The following is a 21,166-nucleotide window of genomic DNA, read 5'->3' as shown; positions in this document are numbered from 1 at the left end:
GGCTGATGCGAGTGGATCGCTTGAGGTCAAGAGTTCAAGACCAGCCTGGCCAACATGGCAAAACGCTGTCTCTACTAAAACTACAAAAATTAGCTGGGCATAGTGGCGGGTGCCAGTAATCCTCGCTACTCGGGAGGCTGAGGCAGGAGAATCGCTAGAACAGGGGAGGCAGAAGTTGCAGTTAGCTGAGATTGTGAGATTGTGCCACTGCAATCTAGCCTGGGTGACAGAACGAGACTTTGCCTCATTTAAGAAAAAAAAGAAGAAGAAGAAGTGCTGTTTTGGCCTAAACAATCAGTTGCTTTTTCTTTGAAATAATTTTTAATTTGAACATAGTCCTATCATAATCAGAAAAGAATAAGTGTACTCTGTAGGGGTCAATGATCTTTCCCTAGTGAGCCCATCTTATTCTGCTGCACTGTGCTAGAGCATCTTAACCACTGTGTATCTACTTATAACCAAAGAGGAATCTTCTTTCCAACAGAGGCTCTGGGGAAGAGCCACACAGCCGGGTCCTTGAACCTGGTGATGAGCAAATACTGTAAGGAAGCTGGTAGGGTTACAGACACACAGTGAGCTTTTATCAGGAGGAAATATTTACATAATGGGGATTTTACACCACGATGACCAAAACAAAGCCCCTACAGACATTGACCACACAGAAATGATCCAATTAACAGATGCGTTATTTTCAGGAAGCCTCTCTCCCCAGCCTGCCTTCCCCTTGAACAGGAAGTCTGAGGTGGCCAGGTGTGTAGGGAGAAAGAGACTTCTGAGGAACATCATTTCTAGCCTATTTTATTGTAACAGCATCCTAAGTGTTCTCCATGTCATCTCTCTTTTCCCCTCCAAACTGCTCTGTACATTTCAGCCAGAACTTTCCTTCTGCCAATGCAGATTTAATCATACATCTCTCCTGCTGACAGACCTTCCATAGTTCTTCTTAGCCTCAGCCTTGTTACCTGGCCTCAAAGTCCATCTTTAGAAATTCTGTTCTGGTTAGCACTCAAATAACAGACACCCCAAGAAAACAGATTCTTGTGAGACACAGACACTGTGTCTTTCATATAGAAAGGTTTAGATACAGAGACTTGGCTCTGCCCCCCACCCCAGGTCTCGCTTCCCCCTAGGCTGCACCATTAGGATTTCAGCTAGTTGAATCCCAGTTTTCCAGTGACCATGAGGCTTCCTCAGTGCCTTTGCTCTTGCAGTAAGCTTCTTCTGCCAGAAACATGCTACCCAGAGCCCTTCTCCTTTCATCTCTACCTTCAAGTTCAGGCATCAAGTCCAGAGGAATTCTTCCTAGATCAGCCCAGTAAGGTTCCAGGCCCTCTCATGCAGGTCCATGATTCAAATGTCCCTCAGGACCATGGACTTCTCATGTTTGACATGACCATCATTGGTCCATGTGCCTGTCATGCCCACATACTTCTTGGGGACAAGGACTATGTTTCATTCAACTTTGTATTGTCAACTCCTACTCTGTTATATAATTGGTGCTCAATTCCAATGTTGAGAGAATACACGAGTGAACGAACGACACACAGTTCAACATTACAAACAATTAGGGCATGGTTCTATGCTCTGTCATGAGCATCTGTTCTTTAATGTCCCTGGAAATTCAGGGCTCCTTGTGAATGAGCTAGTGGCAACCTCTGTATGCCATCCTCAGCTCTGTGCCCACCTCTCTCCCCACCTCTTAATTCTCTAAGGACTCCAGCATATTTAAATGTGCTCCAATGTCTGTGGCTGAGAAGTACCCACCAGGGTGGGTAGTAAGAAAGCATGTAGGGTAAGATAAAAGGAGCTAAGCCTAAAAAGGTTCTGGAAAGTCAGGGAGAAAACATGTGAACAAGAGGAGGAAAGGATTTGGGAGGTGAGAGTCACATTCCCAGACAGAGGAACACAGTCTAGAATTTTCTCTTCTCTTTCTCTCCACTACTACCAAATGCTGGACATTGCCCTGAATATTCAGGACCAGTCCCTTCCATGTATGAAATGAGTGTAAATGAGCAAGAAGATAAGGTGGGAATTCTGTTTTGGTTAGCTCTCAAATAGCAGATGCCCTCAGAAAACAGATGCTTGTGAGACACAGATGCTCTATCTTTCATATAGAAAGTTTTGGATATGGAGAGCTTAATGGTAGGAGCTCTGCTTCTATGTGGGGGCCTCTGTGTATAAGAACCACCCTGAAGACATCCAGGTACAGCAGAAGCAGCCAGATGCTGTTGCATTAGTAAAGGCTGGCTGTCTCCAAGGCTGATGCTGTGCTCAGATTTGAGTGTGGTTTTTTCCTGCTTGCATTTGTAGTTACATAGAACTCGTTGGGCCACTTCTTGTGGTTTGAAGAGTCTGAGCCTGGCACATTAGGAGCAACAGAATCACCATGGGGCTTTTCTCACCATGGACATGTCCTTCTTCTTCAGTGATGCCATTTACGAGACTTCGAAGTCGCAAGGCAGCTATTCCTTGCCCAACCACTGCCCCCATCTCTACCATCTGTGTCTGTCTACAGTGACCCTCAACTCCCCTAGTTACGCAACAGCAGTGGGGAGAAGGAGCAAGATGTATGTCTCTAGATAAGCCCCACATTGAAAAATGCCTTTGAGCAAAGCAGCCCCCAGTTCTTTCCCTTAGGCAAGAAATTCTCAAGAGCTCTCTACCCTTGTACTGACTGTGTAACTCATGTGAGCACAAACACGGGTAGGATATGAACAGATCCAAAGCAAAGCATTCTATCATCTTACTGGATTCATTCTCTCTCTTCATTTCATCCAGAGAAAGTAAAATGGACACCATGCCTTGGGAGGACTTGATTTTAAGCAGTGATGTTGCACCAGGACACAGGTCTGGCTGATAAGTTCTCTTGCTTGGAGGGCACCACTGAGCTAGTAATTCTGACTAGCAGGTTCCTATTGTTCCTGCAATCTTTAGGTGAATTGTCAGACCCTCTGGAGAGCTACCCTCTACCATCCAGATTGCTAGCTGCACCCCTTAGGCCGGGTTCTCAGGTTCTCACATCAGTGAATGGAAGCTACTGCTATTGTTGCACAGATGTTCTCTCCTCCCAAAGGTGAACATCTGGGGGGCACAGATGCCTCATCTTCCTCTCACAGCGATTTCTTAGCACCCAAGTCACCGTGCTTGCTCTTCTTGTTCCATAGCGGTCAGGTGGGTTAATTCTGATGCCTTGTGATTGGGTTGAAAGATGAAGGCATGGAGAGCTGGATTCTTACTCTGAGGCAAGAATGCATTTTTTTACCTGGCATGTTAGGTTGGCATGCATCTCCTTTGTTTTTCTGCTTCCCTGCAGCACGGCTCTGGTTCTGTCCATGGAGCATCTCCCAAGCCAGGTGGAGTTGGTGGCAAAGTGGTGCATTCCTGGCTCACGAGGTGTGTGTCAGGCAAGCTTGATGCTGCCCTGTGGCATGGAGGGTTCAAATAAGAAACCAGCTCATACCCACCCGAGATGACTGGATCAGGGACTGCTAGGCCATTTGTCTTCTGATGTCTGGGAAAACTTGCTTTTTTAGAAGAGACTTTGAAGGTTTCATTGGTGTAATAAATATTTATTAGATGCCTACAAAGTGCTGGGCTCTCAGGATGAAGGTGACATGGTTCCCACCCTCATGACCTCATGACACTCTGTCTATAAAATCAGGAAAGGCCTGGTGCAGGTCAGTGAGGGGCTGCCTCTCTCACTGAGCATTGGTTACAAGGCCCTGCCTTACCCCAGGTTAGGCCTCTGTGCCCATCTCTCTAGCTTGTTTTTCCACTTCTCCAAAACCTTCCTCCTCTTGCTTCTATCTTGTCCTGTGTTCCTTGCAGTTTTCCCTTCATCCACCCTTTCCATTGTTTCTGCCTTCTATCTTGCTGGAAAGTCTGCCCAAATGGATACACAGACTACAGTACATCCATATAATGGATTATTACTCAGTGCTAAAATGGAGAGAAGCCACCAAGCCCTGGAAAGATATGGAGGAAACTTAAAAGTATATTAAGTGAAAGAAGCAGTCAGAAAAGACTCCATTCTGCATGATTCCAACTATATGACATTTCGGAAAAGGCACAAGTATAGAGACAGTAAAAAGATCAGCAGTTGTCAGGGATTTGCAGGAAGGAAGGGAGGGTTATGTTTTAGGGAAGTGAAACTATTCTGTATGATACTGTAATGATAGATACATGTCATACATTTGTTAAAACTCATAGAACCGTATGACCCAAAAAGTAAACCCTAATGTAAACTCTGGATTTGTTAGTTAATAATGGTATATCAACATTGGTTCATCATGATAAACATACCACACAAACATAAGATGTTATTAATAGAAGAAACTCTGTGGGGGAAAACGGGTATATGGGAACTGTCTGTACTTTCTGTTCAATTTTTCTGTAAGCCTAAGACTGCTGCAAAAAATGAAGTTTGTTAAAAAAAAAATCATCTCAACTCACCCTGATGTCACCCTGGCACAGGCTGTGGCAGCTCTTCAGAGTTCCCTGTCTGGCCTCTCTCTGCCTTCCATTGTGATCTAGAGATGTTCTCAGCTCCATGCCAAAGCAGCCTCCTTGTCTCCCAGTTCACTGCCAGGACTGGTCTGTCATGTGACTGGGCCAGTGTGTTACTGAGCCGCCCTCCTGATCTTCGATCCCACGCCTGAACAGCACTGTCTCCCTGGAGCTCCTACGGTCTCAAATGAGTTTCGGTATTGGCCTTTTACGTTAACACGCTGTCTCCGTGCTCATCTGTTATTCAACATGGCCCTACCCATAAGACCCTTTTTACCACCATTGATACCCCAAACACACCCCACCCCTGCCATTCCCAATCGCGATGAGAAAGATTGAAAGGAGAGAATCAGAACTCACAGCGAAAAGAGGAAGGGGACCTGAGTATCTCACCTGTCGCCTTTGGGCGGTTGGACACCTCACCCACGCTTCAGGCTGCAGCCTTCCTCATCTTTGTTAGGTGTCTTAGAGGCAAGTGCCGGAGGTAACATCCTCCTCTGCATTTCCTACACTGACAAGGAGAATGCTGTGGCTCTAGGCAGTCATCCTTTTACAACCTGGTGAAAGGTACAGCCTACTGTTAATAATTGATCTGCGTATTAAAGAACAGAGTAGTTTTGTAGACAAGGAAATTCCTTGCTGGAAAATGCAAGGATACATTTTGTTTCAGTTCGTTCCAGGGGCTGGAGCTTCGGGTCAGGTGACAACTTGCTCACATGTGTCTACTGGGTTTGGCTGGGAGTAGAAGGGACAGAGAGAGGACCTCAGTCTTTAACAGGCTCTAAGCAAAAAAGTATAAAGATTTTGAGTAAAAATATGAATTCTCAAGTTTCCGTGAAAAGCAGTCCATCAATTCTTATCAAATATCGACTCTCCTAAAATAAAATAAAATGAAGAGAAATACTGGCAATGATAAAAGGCCAGGAGAATGGTTCATTCTGAAACTGTGTTTAGCAGCCCTGTACTAAACCTGCATTCCATGAATGGCCAAGCTGGCAAGTTTGGACTCAATCCTGTAGGCTGTGAAAAGGCAGGGAGGTGACATTAGGCTTTCCAGGCAAGGAGGTGACAAATGTGTATGGTAAGGTAAAAGGAAAGGGAGTGAAGAAGGGAAATAGCACAAAGAAAAAGCAAAGGGAGTAAAAAATAGTCCTATTTTATGAAAGGTTCTCATGCATGCACTGTCGGCCTGCTCAGAATCTGGACATCAATAGACAAGGGGCTTCTAGGAGAGCAGGTGTGTTTTGGGATCCATAAGGCCAACTGAGACTCTTAAAGGAATTCTCCAAAGCCTGACTCCGTCAGCCAGGGAATTAGGAGGAAAATGAATACAGGGGATAGGCTTGGACCTCAGTGAGCAAAAGCAGGACAAGAAACTTAGCTAGTAGGAACTGCCTCCTCGGGAAAATTGCTCCTGCTGGAATCACCCCTCCTCTGTCTGCCAGGCTGCTACGTGAAGATTGCCATGGCCAGGACAATCCAGTGCGTTTGCAAACTGGGCTAGGTGAAAGCTAATCAGGACCTTCCTCGAAGGAACGGTTCTCAGGAGTGTCTTAATCAGTTCAGGCTGCTATAATAAAGTGCTTTAGACTGGGTGGCTTATAAACCACATAACTTAATTTCTCACAGTTCTGGAGGCTGGACGTCGGAGATCAGGTTGCCAGCATGGTCAGGTTCTGGTTAGGGCTCTTTTCTGGGTTACACACTGCTGACTTCCTGTTATAACCTCACATGGTGGGAAGAAGTGAGAGAGCCCTGGGACCCCTTTTGTAAGCGCACTAATCTCATCCATGAAGCCTCCCAAAAGCTCCATTATATTGGGGGTTAGAATTTCAACATGTGAATTTTGAGGGGTGCACAATATTCAGTCCATTTCAGGGTAGAGAGGTGTAGGTTCTTGGAAATCACTTTCTCCTGTCCCCAACTGTTTTTCATTTTATTTTATTTTTAAATCCAAGGTTTAATCCAGTTTGCCGAGCACCTTAGCCGTGATGTGGAATCAAAAGTTACAAGTGGGAGAATGGGAAAGTGAGGCCAGCTCCACCCATGTGCTTGGTTATAGGATTTTGGGGAGGTCACAGGCTCATTGGAAGCATCTGAAACTATGATCATTTTCTGTTTTTGTTTTTCTTTCTCTGAACCTTAATCAACTACAGGGTCAACCCCTTTCCTTCTGGCTGCTCCCTCAGGTCTACCCAAGTGCAGGGTTCCCCCTGAGAGGTTTCCCTCATTGCTGGCTTTGCACAGGTGCCAGCACTCCTCAGCTCAGCTGCTTCCTTCACTCACACTAGTCCTTCCTCCCACCTGTTCAGTCCTTGAGGCTGATGTAGTCACTGATGGACCTCCAGGCCTATGTTTGGGTGGAGACTGAAGATGACCCAATTAACTGGTAGTATGCTCAAGAGAGGACCCTGAGGCTGTGGCTGAGACCCACTCCACAAGGAAGCCTCCTGCACCAGCAACTGCTGCTCAGAGCATGCACCTCAGTGCAGTAGCTGAGTGCAGCAGATCTCTGAGAGGATGAGGTTCAGGGTTTTCTCCCCACTTGGGTGTGCCACCCTGGATCAGCGCCATCCCCTGAGGACATGCCTTGGACATGCAATGGCATGAGGAGAGGTGAGACTGGCAAGCCCAAGGAGCGATGCCCATCCTGGGTAGAGGGAAAACCACCTCTGATGGCTGCCCTGACAAAGGCAGGGCCATCCTGGAGTATTGTGGCATGGATGCTGATGGCACCATTCCTCCAGCCAGCCCAACCCTTCAATCCCTTTTACAATATCTTTCAGCCTCCCTCAGATTCCCCAGTGACAGGGCAGCATCCTGGGCAGCTCCGTTCTACTTCAGCCATTTGCTAACACTGCTGACACAGTTCATCATCCTTTTGTTGACATCTCAGGGCTGCTCTGGCTGCAATGCTGATGGCAGGAAGACTGAGAAGCCTTGCCCCAGGAAGGCTCCCTTTTCCTACTCCAGCAGTGCTGGCCCTGAGCCCCGGCAGCGTATCGCTTAGCAAAGTCATCTTCCACTTGCCAAAGTAAACAAATGGAGCACTTTATAATAACGTGCCCTTGACTCTATGGAGCATTCCCCCAGTTCTGAGTGAAGCTGCAAAGCTGAGCGCCTTCTGTGGTTCCCACGACACTGGACACAAGGCGATCTTCTGAGGATGCCTACAGTAGTCTCTTTTTATTTCATTGAATGGATATTGGCATTTCCAATATCTTCTCTTTGCCTCTCTCTTTCCTCAGATGTAAGGGTCTGAATTCCTGACCTTAGTTTCTTTGCTCTGCTATTTAGCAAACCAGACATTTAATCTTATTTGATCTTATGTGTTGTAGTTTCTGGTTAAGTAGGAGATACCAGTCTTCCAAACAGAAAAGTATGTAGCTGCTGAAATAAATATATATTTTTTGTTTTGGTTTCCACCACTTGGTCTTTGTTCTCTCTTTTTCTCTCTGCTCCTTTTTCACCACTGGAAAGCACTTAGTGTCTGCCTGGTTTGGGTCATAAAATTGCTCACTTGGACGGTGTTCACAGCAGCTCTGACAGTGTTTCAGCCACATGTCCTCAGCTCTCTCTCAGTAAGCTGTTAGCAGATGATCTGCCCACAATGAGAAGCTGAAACCCTCCCCACAGGCAGCTGATTTGCTCTCTGTGAAGCCTTTGCTCTTAAAGGACAACCACAGCACAACCACAGCACAACCACAGCATGATGAACAACCGCCAAGTTCAAAGGAGCTGAAGATGGATTTCTGGCTCTCCGGATCTGGCTGCTGAGAAAGCAGGGTCCCTTGGCAGGAAGCTCTTGCAGGGCTTCTCCTCCAAAGCAGGAAAGACAAGGGAAAAATGCACAGAAATGCAGTTCTGAGCTTCTCACCCTTGTCAGAAGGTTACAGAGGCTCATGCAGTTCCCAAATCTAGGAGCTCTTCTTAAGCATAAGGAAATGCTGTAGGAGGAATGCAGATCAGCTGAGTGAGAGACGGAATTCGATGCAGGCCCTAGTTCTTTTCTCCCCATGAGCCAGGCTGTGTAATGCTGTGGACATTTTCAGTTAAGATATTCCAGATGTGGAAGCGGTTAGATTGTGAGACAGACAATACGTCTGATAGAAAAACAAATGCCATTTTCTGAAAGAAACAGCTGTGATCTACTTTATGATGCTATATGGCTAAGAATATTAATAATTCTCACTCTCTCCTATGATTATGACAGAAATGTTTCCAAGGTGCCATTTTCACAGCTATCAATTTGCCTTAAAGGGAGTGAAATGTAGGAGAAATTCTTTAAAAGTTTTAAAAAACACATCTTTCTTCAAAATTGGAAATTGAAAAAAAATCATCTAAAATATATTTCCCCCTTACATTGTACCTTTTATAGTTCTCTAAATAAAATCTGATTATTAAATGAGTACTACAGTAACCACATAACCTATTTGATATCCCAGATAAAGTGATTATAAATCTGTAGAGAAAATAATTTGTATATTTCAATTTCCATAACATTTTGTTACTCCCTTATCCTCCATAGATTCCAAATTTGTACCCCAAGGTATCAAAAATTCAAAAAATGTATCTATTATCACAACTAAATAGAAACTCAGGACTGAATGAATATAAGGAAAAAAATGCTCTGATAAACTGTCATAAAGAAAACAGTAGGAACTGGGGTTGATCTCAGTCTTGTCCCCTCCAAAGTGTGGATGTGAGTTTTAGAAAATGCAAGATTTCTTTTTTGCCAGCACAGTCCTCCAAGCCTTGAGTGACTCTGATGATTGCCAAGAAAGAAGGGGTAGTGCTGGACAAAGTCTCACATTGTAACTAGCTGGTTGTGTAGAGCATGTTCTTTCTGGCATGTCTCACAGAGCCTCTTTTCTTCCTTTGTAAACCAGGGATGAAAATACTTCACAGACTTATCATGTGATTTAGAAATAATGTAGTTAACATGCCTGTCCTATACACCAAGTATCAAAGAGGTAGTTGATAAATGGCAGCTCTCCTGATACCCATGACTTTGGACACAAAAGTCAATCAATTCTATCTTGGCTACACACTGCCCCAGGACCTGCCCTCTGAAAGCCCTGTTTGCTTTAGGATGAGAGAAAGTTGCTAGTCATTCTCAGAATACAAAAACTCCGAGGGCAGAGACTCAATCTACCTGGTTTGTTGACTGACAATTGCTTTGCCCAGCAGCCAGTGGGAGGGCTTTCGAAATATATATTCTTTGTGAAGGGCACTCTAATTTCACTTAATGTGAAACTGCAAGGAAACAGAGATACTTTTATGGGCGTACTCCCCAAGAACAAGGCTTTTCTTAACCAAGCTGCTTGGCAGCTGAGGAAGGAGTATGGGATTGAAGGAAGAGCCTAGGGTTTCTGGGTATTGATATGAGGTGTCAGGACACGGGGGATGTTTCAATGCTGACACTAAGAATGGTAACATGTCTTTATATAGGGCTTTCCAGGTCAGAGAGACCCTATGTGTGCCTGGCCTGACTAAATCTTCCTCTGTAAGATATCAGGCCAAATAGCACCAGTCCCATTTTATAAATATCCAACAGTTTAAAGAGTTAACAGATTTTCTCAAGATCACACAGATGAACGGAGGTAAGGTTAGAATTCAAACCCAGATCTTTCCTTTACGGAGTACTTCATCTTCAGATTGTTCATCCTTCTTGCTCAGGACTCTATTCATAAGGCTCTACTTTTTCCTTCCAATTTTTAATTGTATGGAACTAGCAAATTCTTTGACTTAACATGCAAGTTCTGTGGCAAATTCTGTTTCTACCAAGCTGTGTAACTTTGGGCAAGTCACTTAAGGCCCCTGAACCCTAGCATCTTCATTAAATGGTGACAATAAAGATAGTACTCAAAATTATGAAGAATAGAAGCAATAATGCATGCGATTGTTAGTACGGTATATGCACTAGTTCTAGCCTTTGGAGTAACTCCTCCTCCTCCCCCCTAACAATAAATCTTTGATGTTGAAATTCCAACAAATATTGATGTCTAATAAGGGATCTGAGGGCTATAGCTATTTAAAACATAGTATATTTGTAAAACCACAACGTTCAAGTGATGTTGTGAGAGTACATTTATTATTTGTGTGTCCAAGGAAAATGGTATCTTATCCCTTTGGTAAGAAGACAGGCTTAAGGCCTGTTAGGATGTTATGAATATCAATGCATCTAAAGAAACACTTGCAGGACCTGTCTGTCCTGCTCTGACTTCACCCTACATTCCAATGTCTTTTCCATTTTCTCCATGAAGACTTAAAACGAAACAACCAATATTTACCAGGCACATCATAACTCTCTTAGATCTACAGCTATTAACTTGGATAGTAAAGCACAATTGCAACATTTGGAGCATCTCAGAGGCCTCAGTCAAATCCTTTAATATTTTTGCGGATACTTTTAGTTCCCTTCCCTTCCCTTCCCTTCCCTTCCCTTCCCTTCCCTTCCCTTCTCTTTTCTTCTCTTTTCTTTTCTTTCCCTTAACAGGGTGAGGCTGCTTGGTTCCAGATATCTGGTCTCAAATTCCAATAAATTGGTAAAGAAAAAAGTATTTGGAGATATGAAGGGATGAATTCCTTTCACTCCTTGACCCCAAAACCTCTGTTATCATAGATATTAATTTTTCAGTTTCAGACTTGGCAATTTATCAAACCTATTCTGGAAGGGAATCTTTACTCACCAACACCAACATCAGTAGAATGCAGACAAATGCATAAAGACCTCGAGATAAAGAGAGGCTAAGTGTTGTAGTTAGGGCTAGTGACTCTGCAGCCACATTGCCTGGGATCACCTAACTAGCTGTGTGACCTTGGACAAGTTACTCAAGTTCTTTATGCTTCAGTTTCCTTATCTGTGAGATGGAGATGATAAGAAGAGAACCTACCAATTGCTTCTTATAGGCAACTTACATATTTCCGTGGAGAGATCTTTGATCAGATTCAGTGTGGTGCTCACTAGCATTTGGAAGGACAAGTGCAAAATCTAGCAGAGAAAAAACGACCTTTGAGTCAAGAGCCCTAAGTCAAGTCCTCTACCTGATTCACGGATCAAACCATTTAGCACAGTATTCAAGGCTTTTTACAGTTTGACACCAACCTACATTTTCAGCCGTGCTTGCTGTCACTTCTTCTCCTTGTGTTTTGCTCATCAGACTATTTGCAATTGCCCAAAATATCAGGGGTATACAACTCACCCTCAGTCCATCTGTACTGTCTCTCATATAATCCCCTCCCTACTCGCTGCCTACTTGTTCATTAACTGCTCCCCATTCTGGTTGTGGCTGCATTTTGGCTGTCTCCTCCACTAGACTGTGCTTAGGGAGAGCAGAGAATACTTACCTTTTCATATTGGTGCCTGGTATACAGCCTGGCACATAGGGGGTGAGCAACAGCTATTTTTAAGTAACTGAGATATTAAATTCATGTCTTTTAGTTAAGTCTCTTAAGAATGGTGACCATAATATGTCTCCTTTCTACTTTAAAAAATATGTGAGGGCATCTGAAAGTAAAGAAATAATACACTTTATTGTCAGTAATATAATGACTCACTAAAGACATGAACATAATTTAGCCTTAGGCTATTCTTACATTTTTTTGAAAGCCTGGAAAAATGTTCAAGTGGCAATTACTTTATGTGTCCCTGAAAATACCAGTGCAAATTCTTTTGTTAATAGAGTATCTCTCCTCGACAATCAAATGGGGGCATGTTGCAAAATGACCCCATCATTGGTCTTGTTCTTAGACAGGTTGTAAATCCCTGATGACTTCTCATGGTCAGCTGTGTCTGGATAAATCTTGTTCCTATAGGACACTGGGGAGAAGAGAATGTCTGAGCTGGCCATTTCCTTCATCTGGTTCTGAAAGGAACACCAATTACCAGGCCACCTTGTTGACATGTTACCTCAAATGCTTTCCTGTTTGAGAAGAATTCTTTCAGAAACACTGAGCTGTCCTTTTCTATAGGCAGTAGAGAAGTGGATGGATTCTTATGCCATGGAACTTGGGATCTTGGCAAAATATGGCTAAACTCCTTTAGGTACCTTTAAATATCTGGTTATGCCAGGGGTGATAGTGGCTACAGCAAGTGTCTTGCTCAGCAGAACATTGTGTTGAGTGTGTAATTAGAAAGACTAACTGGATGGAAGAAAAGAGACAAGGAACCAAGATTTCTTGATCTTTCTATCATGGCCAGGGAAAGATAGTTGGAATTATTACCCTGAATTTGAAATCATCACACAAAGGCAGACATCATTCTTTGTGCCAGAACTTTAGATCCAATGTCATTCTTCTCATCTGTGTTCTGAAGTAGAGGGGTAGAGAAACTTACTTAATGAAACTCCAGTGGTTGGAGGTGTTAATACAGATCTGATGGGTCTCTGTGCTCATTGAACACAGCTTTGCTAGTAACCTGTCAAACATCCATTACAGAGCAATAATTCATAGGAAAGAAGCAAAGCATTAATGAGACTTATTTCTTGAATACGGTTTACTAGTAGCAAAGCTCCCCTTTTCATTTAGTGGGAAAGCATGAGAATTTTGAGCCTTTACCGAAAGCTCAGCATTGCTATACTAAATATTTAGGGTAGGTAGTTGAGCTTTCCCTCACTGAACCCTTCTCTTTGTTTGGTATCCTTCATGTTGCAAATCAAGATTGAGAAAGTCAGATTGATTTTTTGAGGGTCACAGTAGTCACCAAAAAACAAAAACAAAAACAAACCCAACAACAAAAACAATACAGCTCTAATTTTTATTGGTGGTAACAAGAAAAAATCATCGTGAGAGGTACACGTGTGCTTCTTAGAAATATTATTATATGGGGCAGCGTTTTCGTGGTACTTAAAGGAATGTGTATTTCAAAGGTTAATTGTGTGAAACTTTTCTCTCAAAAGATCAGAATATTGTGCCATTGTATTCCAGCCTGGGTGACAACAGCGAAATTTCTGTCTCAAAAAAACAAAACAAAACAAAACACATCTCTCTCTCTCTTTCTCTCTCTCTCTCTCTCTCTCTCTCTCTCTCTCTCACACACACACACACACACACACACACACACACACGAAGATCAGAATGTAATGTTATCTTACGCTTGAGTTGGAAAGTATCCTGGCCTGAGAGTATATAATACTCAAGTGAGAAGATGAGATGTTTAGCTATGTCTTGCATCTTATGATGAGGATGGGGATGGGCCTCCTCCTTAAGGCAGCAGGGCTTTGGGATTTCTCATAAGCAGCAGAGGGTACTTACAGGATGCCTTAAGAGCTGTACTGAAGATTCAGCCTTAGTGTTTGGGTTATTTAGCGTTATTCTTCAAAGACACTCCTACCTTATCAATCCTATTACCCCAGTGGAATAATGCAATCTAATTCCAGAATCAAAGGATTTCCTGGTAGCCATAAAGAACATAATTCTAAGAAATAGAAAAAAAAAATACATTTGTGAGAATGAAAAGATTTTTTAAACAACCTGGAAAGATCTTCACAAATTCCAAAGACTCAACCCATCAGCTTTACACATGACAATGCTAGCAGTAGAAAAAAGATCTTAACTTACCCACTGCAAAAGATCATGTCTTATGCATCTCTGTATGTTGACTTTCTAGTAAGGCGCCTGATACATCATGGGGTCTCAATAAATATTGACTTGAATTCAAGTGATACTCAAAGATGATAACACCACATCTTTGGAGACATACACTTAAACACCCTTTGAAGACAGTGACACAAATATAACAAGTTTCCTGCCACTCTTCTTCCCCAGGACACTTGGTTATCTGTTAAAGGATTTTCTTGGTGAGAGAGCACTTACAAATGCTAAAGGCTGCCAGAGAGCACATGTTTGAATTTCTGTATGTATGTAAAATAGGGAAACATGTTATTTGTTCATACTAACTTGGACTTTATTAAATGAGAAATTCAGCTGAGATTCACAGGAAAAATATGTAGAATGATAAAAATCTTAAAACCGGAAAGGACTTAAGAAAATGCTAGATTTCTGGGAAGAAGTTCCAATCTTCAACTACGCTAAAAGATAAGAGATTGGGGAGGAGGGAGAAGGATCAGGAGGGAGAAGGAGGCAGAAGGATAATACCACACTCCAAGACCTACAGTTAGTCCATAGCCAGAAACTTGGAAGACATGTTATGACTAACATTACCCATGTCGCTGTAAATCACAATTATTAGCCAATATATTATTTGCTGTTGGCAACAAAACCAAATTGTTGGCTTCTTCAAAGAAAGTAAGGAGACAGTTCATTCTTTGCCTAAAAACTGTTTGGCTATCGCTCTGCCAAATAGAACCATTTCAAACAAGCAGAACATCCCTTCTATATCTGTATAAAAATCTCAACTCTCAGAAAACAATGAAATTGAATGTTAGAAGACTGAGCAGTGGTGAACCGAATCCTGGAACACACATCTAGCAAGTAAGGACTATGGGGGTTGGGTTGGAAGAAAGAAAAAGCCCCTAAAGAAGAACATACCAAAGATGATGACTTTTTATGTTTTCTATTTTCCCTCCAGGAGAATAGGCAATGCAAGAAGGGAAGATCCTATCTCAGTGCAGAAAACTACATCAGTAGCATTCCTGTTAGAGGCCGATATTGAACTAGGACATGTCATTCTGCCCTCCAGCTGTAGGCCAGAACATTTACAGCCTGGTACATATTGAACAGGTTTAAGAACACATTACATATGCTCAGTGTTCACAAATATTGGGTTTAAGTAGATTGATTTTCATTCCTAGATGAGTAATCATGAAAAATAAGTAGCTTCGACAGTGAACAAAATTGTCTAACAAGAAAACTGAAACATCATCTCAATGTCAATGTCAGGAAAGTGTTTCTCATCTTCAACTGAAATAGAAAATACTGTGGAAAAGGACAGGTAGCCATTATGAGATAAAAGTAAGGAAGGAAAAGAGTGCTGGGTTAGATTAAAAGGGGTTGTAGGGGAGCCAGAAATGAATTAATAGTACTAGTTTGTCCATTGAAGGTAGTAAGGAGTAAAACTGACACTATGGGAAACAGAATTAAGCACTTCTTGAAATGTAGATGACCTACACTATGAACCCTAAAAGGATAAATGGGATAAAAGGTGGTGGATCTTAAGATGTTAAAACTTAAAAAGTAAAAAATGAGAAATTTATGGTATAAAAAGACAATAGTTAAGGACACAGAAACCAGATAACCATAGAACTACTCAGGCATGTATTGTAAAAGAATTATGTTGCTGAACAGATCACATAATTCACAAAAGAGAAGTCATGCAATATAAAATATTTACTGACAGTAACTTGAATAAAAAATGTTAAATTATTTTTATTAATACTGAAGAAAGGTTGGAAGAAAGTAAAAATGGATTAAATTTCCTTTGATGGGGTTATTCAAAGATACCATTTTGTTTTGAAGTTGATTAGAAAATTGTATGGTCATGTCTTTGACTTTGCTAAGCATAAGATATGGGTAGAAATGTCTTGGAAACTTTAAGTGTAACCACTTGTAGAAATAAAAAGAAGGGTGATGAGCTTCTAAATTATTGAAAAAAATTAAAAGCAAACCCAAATCACAGTCCATATGGCAAAAGAGAGATCAAACGGAAAAGACAAGAAAGTATGAAAATTATTTTTCTAAAAAAAGAAAGAAGATCAAATTAACATAATTTTGACTGTCATAACTGATGTAAAATTCTAAATGAGAGACAAATACTTCCATAGTTCCGTAGTCAAATACATTTTAGAAATACTGGGTTAAACTTGGTTGAACTCATCTCTTTATTGCAGATCTCATATTAATATGTTAATATGAATTAAGAATGCCTGGGAGAGAGAATTTTCATTTGTAGCATTTCCCAAGTTTATTTTATTAGATTCCACATAACACACTTTAAAAAATGTTATGTAAGAGGAATTCTTCTTGAAATTGATATTAAGACAGGATGCTCACTATTATCATTATTATTTAATATTAGAAGTTACGATCAATGCTGTAAGACACCAAATAAAAATCAGATGCAATTATTGGAAAGAGAACAATTATCATTATTTAAAGACACCATGATTATAAACTTTTATAATTAACCATAAACACTTATAATTAATTATAATCTGCTAAATAATCAGGTAAAAAGTAAATATACATACATTAATATTTATCCTGTAGTCCAGTAATACTAGAAAGATAATGGAAGAAAAATCCATTCATAACGAAAAGCTAAAAATTATAAAAGAAAAAAGAATACCCTATCAAGAAATATGCAGGACCTATACGAATAAGACTATAAAGGCTTAAAAAGAAATATAAAAGAATTGAGTAAGTGGGAAAACTTTCAATGCTTCTTGATGGGCTGACTCAATATTAAAAAGAATGTCTGTTCTTCTGATTTAACACATTTCCAATCAAATTACCAATGGGAGATTTTGTGTGGTGTGTGTGTGTGTGCGTGTGTGTCTATAGAGAAGTCATGTAATATAAAATATTTACTGACAGAAACTTGAATAAAAACATCTTATTCTCCAAAAAACTGAAAAATGGTTGGAAGAAACACACACACACATATATACATGTATTTACACCCATGCGTATACACGCACATATGCTTTTATGACTTTTGAAATTATTTTAGAGTTTATTTGGGAGAACACATTGGCAAGAATAGGTAAATCAATTTTGAAAATGAAAAGTGATGAGAATACATGCATTACCAGTTTAGATGTTTCATTAAACTCAAAACAGTGTGGTGCTGACCCAAGAACTGATATAGCAATAAAACTAATTAGATTATTCTGGAATAGACAGTATGGTATGAATAAGAACTTAATATACACTGAAGCATTGCTTGTCCAGTGAAAAGGGATGAGTTATTCAACACATTCTCTGGCCAACATCATTATCTTTCTCTCGGACTGCCGCAGCCTCCCCAGTGGTCTCATGCTCACACTTGACCATCACCCTGCCCTGCTCCTTCACACACACACACACAAACACACACACACTCCATGTTCTGGGGAAACAGGACCTTTAACATTTAGGACACTGAACAACACTTTCACACATATTGTTTCCTCTCTCTAAATTCATGTTGCCATTTTTCTTCATTCTCAGCTAGAAGGTTGTTTCCTTCCAGAAGCCTTCCTTTACCCCCCATGTCCAGATCAGGTACTTCTTCCCACTTGTATTTCCTCTTGCATAGCTTGTAATATGCTATTTTATAATGACCTGGTTTTGTTTGGCTATCCCTTCATTAAATTGTAATCTCTAACTGGCAAAACCACCCGTACCTGGTTTTTTGTCTTACCTCTAGTGTCACGCTTAGTGCTGAACACAAAACACTCAATAAGTACGTGTTGAATCAACAACTAAACTGTAATCACAAATGAAAAAAATGAACACACTTCAAGCCACAAAAGCTTATTCATTTGTGAAAAATACTTTAAACAAAATTAAAAGACCAACATCAAACTGGGGAAATATTTATAACAAGTATTATAGAAAATAGATTGCTATCTTTAAGATGAAAAGGGGTTATTTTTTACAAATTAAGAATTTTTTTACATCTATTAATGATAAAAAATTAAGAAAATGTTGAGAGTCAAATAGAAATCTTGATAATTAACATAAAAGGAAATCAATAAAAGAAGAAGTATGAAGGGTAGTAAGTGTATGAAAAATTAATTATACCTAGTAGTCAAAGAAATGAAAATGAATATTATTTTAGACTTAACAAATTAGCAAAGTCAGTACATCCATATGATGGAATGTTATATAAGCTTAAAAAACAAGTTTTCAGGAATGATTTATTGCTACTTATATACACATATATTATTGATTGTCATATAACACTAAGTAGAAAGAATTTGAAAAATATGTATACAATCTATTCCCGATTCTTCTTAAAAATGAGAGAGGAAAATATTTCACCACATATCAGTATTTTTTTTTCTTCTGGGTGATGAGATGAGGATGATACTGATTTTCTTTATTTCATTCTAAAATGCCAAAAAAATTATAAAAATTTTAAGCCTATGTAAGAATCCATTTTCCTAACCTTTCAGCAAATTGAGAAATCTATTCCATAATATACTGGACAGCTGACATTTATATTCTTATGTAAAGTTACTTTCTTCCATCTCTTTAATGTACCAAATGAAATAAGCCTTTCTTAGATTTCCCTGATCAGAGAAATGACTACTTTTTTTCTGGGGCAAAATGAGTAGAGAGGTAGTCAACAAAAATGAAAAAAAAAACACCTTCAAAGAATTCCAAAGAGTACTTAAGACCCACTGTTCAGAACTGAGCAGTCCTGGAGGATAAACCAACTAGCTTTATCACTGGAAATAATTCACGGAGATGAAATACCAAGATGTTAATGAAAATTATGTCTATTGAGTTCCTAAACAGAGGTTAATTAAAACTCCTTTCTCATCTTCTGAAGTATGTGCCGGAGATCCCACAGTATTAAAAGTCATTGGGGAGTGTCAATCAAGCTGTGTGGCACAATATTCATTTCCACGTTCCAGAAGGAAAACGTATTCACTGTGCCACGATGGTACACGGGCTTGGGCCACCTTCTAGCCTATCATCTAAAAAGCATGCGAGGTAAGTTACCATCATTGTTTATCTTCTTATCAACTGCCTTAACTTCTGTATAAGTCTATAGGCATCTACTCTGGCCTCCCATAATAGTCTTAAAAGAGTAGCTTGAGTGGTTCTTTTAAAAACTACGCACAAGATCATGCCACCCCTCCACTTCAAATGCCCCAAAGGCTTCCCCTTGCTCCTTGAGAGCCTGGGACCTTGTCCCTCTCATTCTCCAGCTTCTTCTCATGTTTTGTTCAACTTGGCTCATACACACTGGGTTTCTTCATTTCCCTGTATTGGCATGCTCCCTCCCACCTCAGTGCCTTTGCAGGTACTGAGAAAATGTTACCTTCCCATTTTGATCTTAAATCAGTCAGCACTTTGACAGGGTTATTCTCTTACAGATGAATGTCTCTCTCCTTTGTTGTCCTTAACATACACATAAATGCACTTGAATTTGATTGAGATCTCTTTCCTCAATATATTATAAGCACTGTGTAGGCAGAGACCACTCAGCTCACTATTATTCCCTTAGCATCCCGCACACTGTGTCTTAGGGTTTCGGAGATCTTTGTTTTATGAATTTTGCAGAATCATTCCCAAAGATGACCATGATATATTTTAATATGAATTTCTGCACAGGACTTTCAATGACACACAGTTCCTTCTATAACTGATCTCAGTAAATTCATGTAAACTTTTCTCACTGAGTCAGGAGAGAAGAGGAGAGAATTCAATGCAAAGGTAGACCTTCCCAGATCAGAAGTAGAGTCCTGTCTGGGCAGCAAAGCTCAGTCTAGAGTTATTCAGCTCATTATGCTAAATTACATCCAAGATTTTCTCATTCTACAGAAAGAATGTGGTTTGTGTAAACTATTTGCATGGTTGATATCCATCAGAGACAAACTCTAACTAGAGATCTCTTCCTTTTTTTTTCTGAGACAGGTCTCACTCTGTTACCCAGGCTGGAGTGCAGTGGCGTGATCATGACCCACTGCAGCCTCGACCTTACGGGTTCAAGCAATTCTCTTGCCTCAGTGCCCCCAAGTAGCTAGGACAACAGGTGCGTGCCACCATGCCCATCTAATTTTTTAACTTTTTTTTTTTATAGAGACAGCATTTTGCTGTGTTGCTCAGGCTGGTCTCAAACTACTTGGGCGCAAGCAATCCACCTGCCTCAGCCCCCTAAAGTGCTGGGACTACAGGCATGAGCCACTGCGCCCATCCTAACTAGAGATCTTGGCTCTAAATTACTGCAGGATTATTCCTATACAAAGAAGGATTTTAGTTTTGTTCTTATTCCAACACACCAGAAAGCTTAATTGTGGTTATAATTAAGGTTTAGAGAATTATGGAATGCATTTGTAACCAGCTTAGAGCATTTTGCAAAAGTCAATGTTTGCTTTTCCTGTAGTCCATTTTGCTCTCCCCTAAATCCCCTGCGCTTTCTCAATTTCTCCCCCACTTTCACACTTCTGACTTGTTTATTCTTTGTCATATTCAAAAGGTACAACGGGGCATCATTAGGAAGAGGTGATGTGACCAACCTGGCACACCATGTTCCAGCCTAGTCACTGCACTTCAAGGACTCACAAGGCCTGAAGAGACAGTGATGGAGGCATAAAATGTTCAAGAGGATGAGGAAGTGGGGGTTGTTTAAGGACAAATCATGAAGATTTGAACTATTCTGTCTGCAAAGATAAAAGCTATAACAGAATATGGTTAATATGAAGACAGATAGGGACAGGATAAATAGACTTACTTCCCAATACCATAATAATGTAAAATTCCTTGTAACAGAAAGAGTTACAAAATGGGGAGAGGATCTACTATATAACCCTATAGATAGTTAAGATACTTGCTTATTGACGTTATTGACAATCTAAATAAGGGAATTTTTAAAAAAAAATTCATATATGACTTGATAACAGATTCATGATGTAGTACTAATACTGAGTAAATATTCATGGATTAACCAAATATTCAGATAAATTCATGTATAATATGACACCAGATTCATAAAATATTAATGTAATATTGACTGAAATATTAATAGGTTAAACAGATTCAGGGA

General features: G+C 40.5%; 1 protein-coding gene across 3 annotated transcripts in view; it reads right to left on the bottom strand.

Annotated features, from left to right (window-relative positions):
• Positions 1-21,166, bottom strand: part of PRLR (prolactin receptor) — a 170,599-nt gene that overhangs the window by 130,072 nt on the left and 19,361 nt on the right. The window contains exon 2 of one of the 3 annotated variants that reach the window (XM_073014807.1): positions 4,900-5,063. The exons of the other annotated variants lie outside the window; for them this stretch is intronic. The gene's annotated coding sequence lies outside the window, so the exon portion shown is untranslated. The remainder of the gene's footprint in view (positions 1-4,899; positions 5,064-21,166) is intronic. 3 annotated transcript variants of the gene reach the window in all.

This window comes from Chlorocebus sabaeus, chromosome 4 (genome assembly GCF_047675955.1).
Source record: "Chlorocebus sabaeus isolate Y175 chromosome 4, mChlSab1.0.hap1, whole genome shotgun sequence".
NCBI lineage: Eukaryota > Metazoa > Chordata > Mammalia > Primates > Cercopithecidae > Chlorocebus > Chlorocebus sabaeus.
The sequence above is the reverse complement of the archived record's forward strand: the minus strand, read 5'-3'. Positions and strand labels throughout refer to the sequence as shown.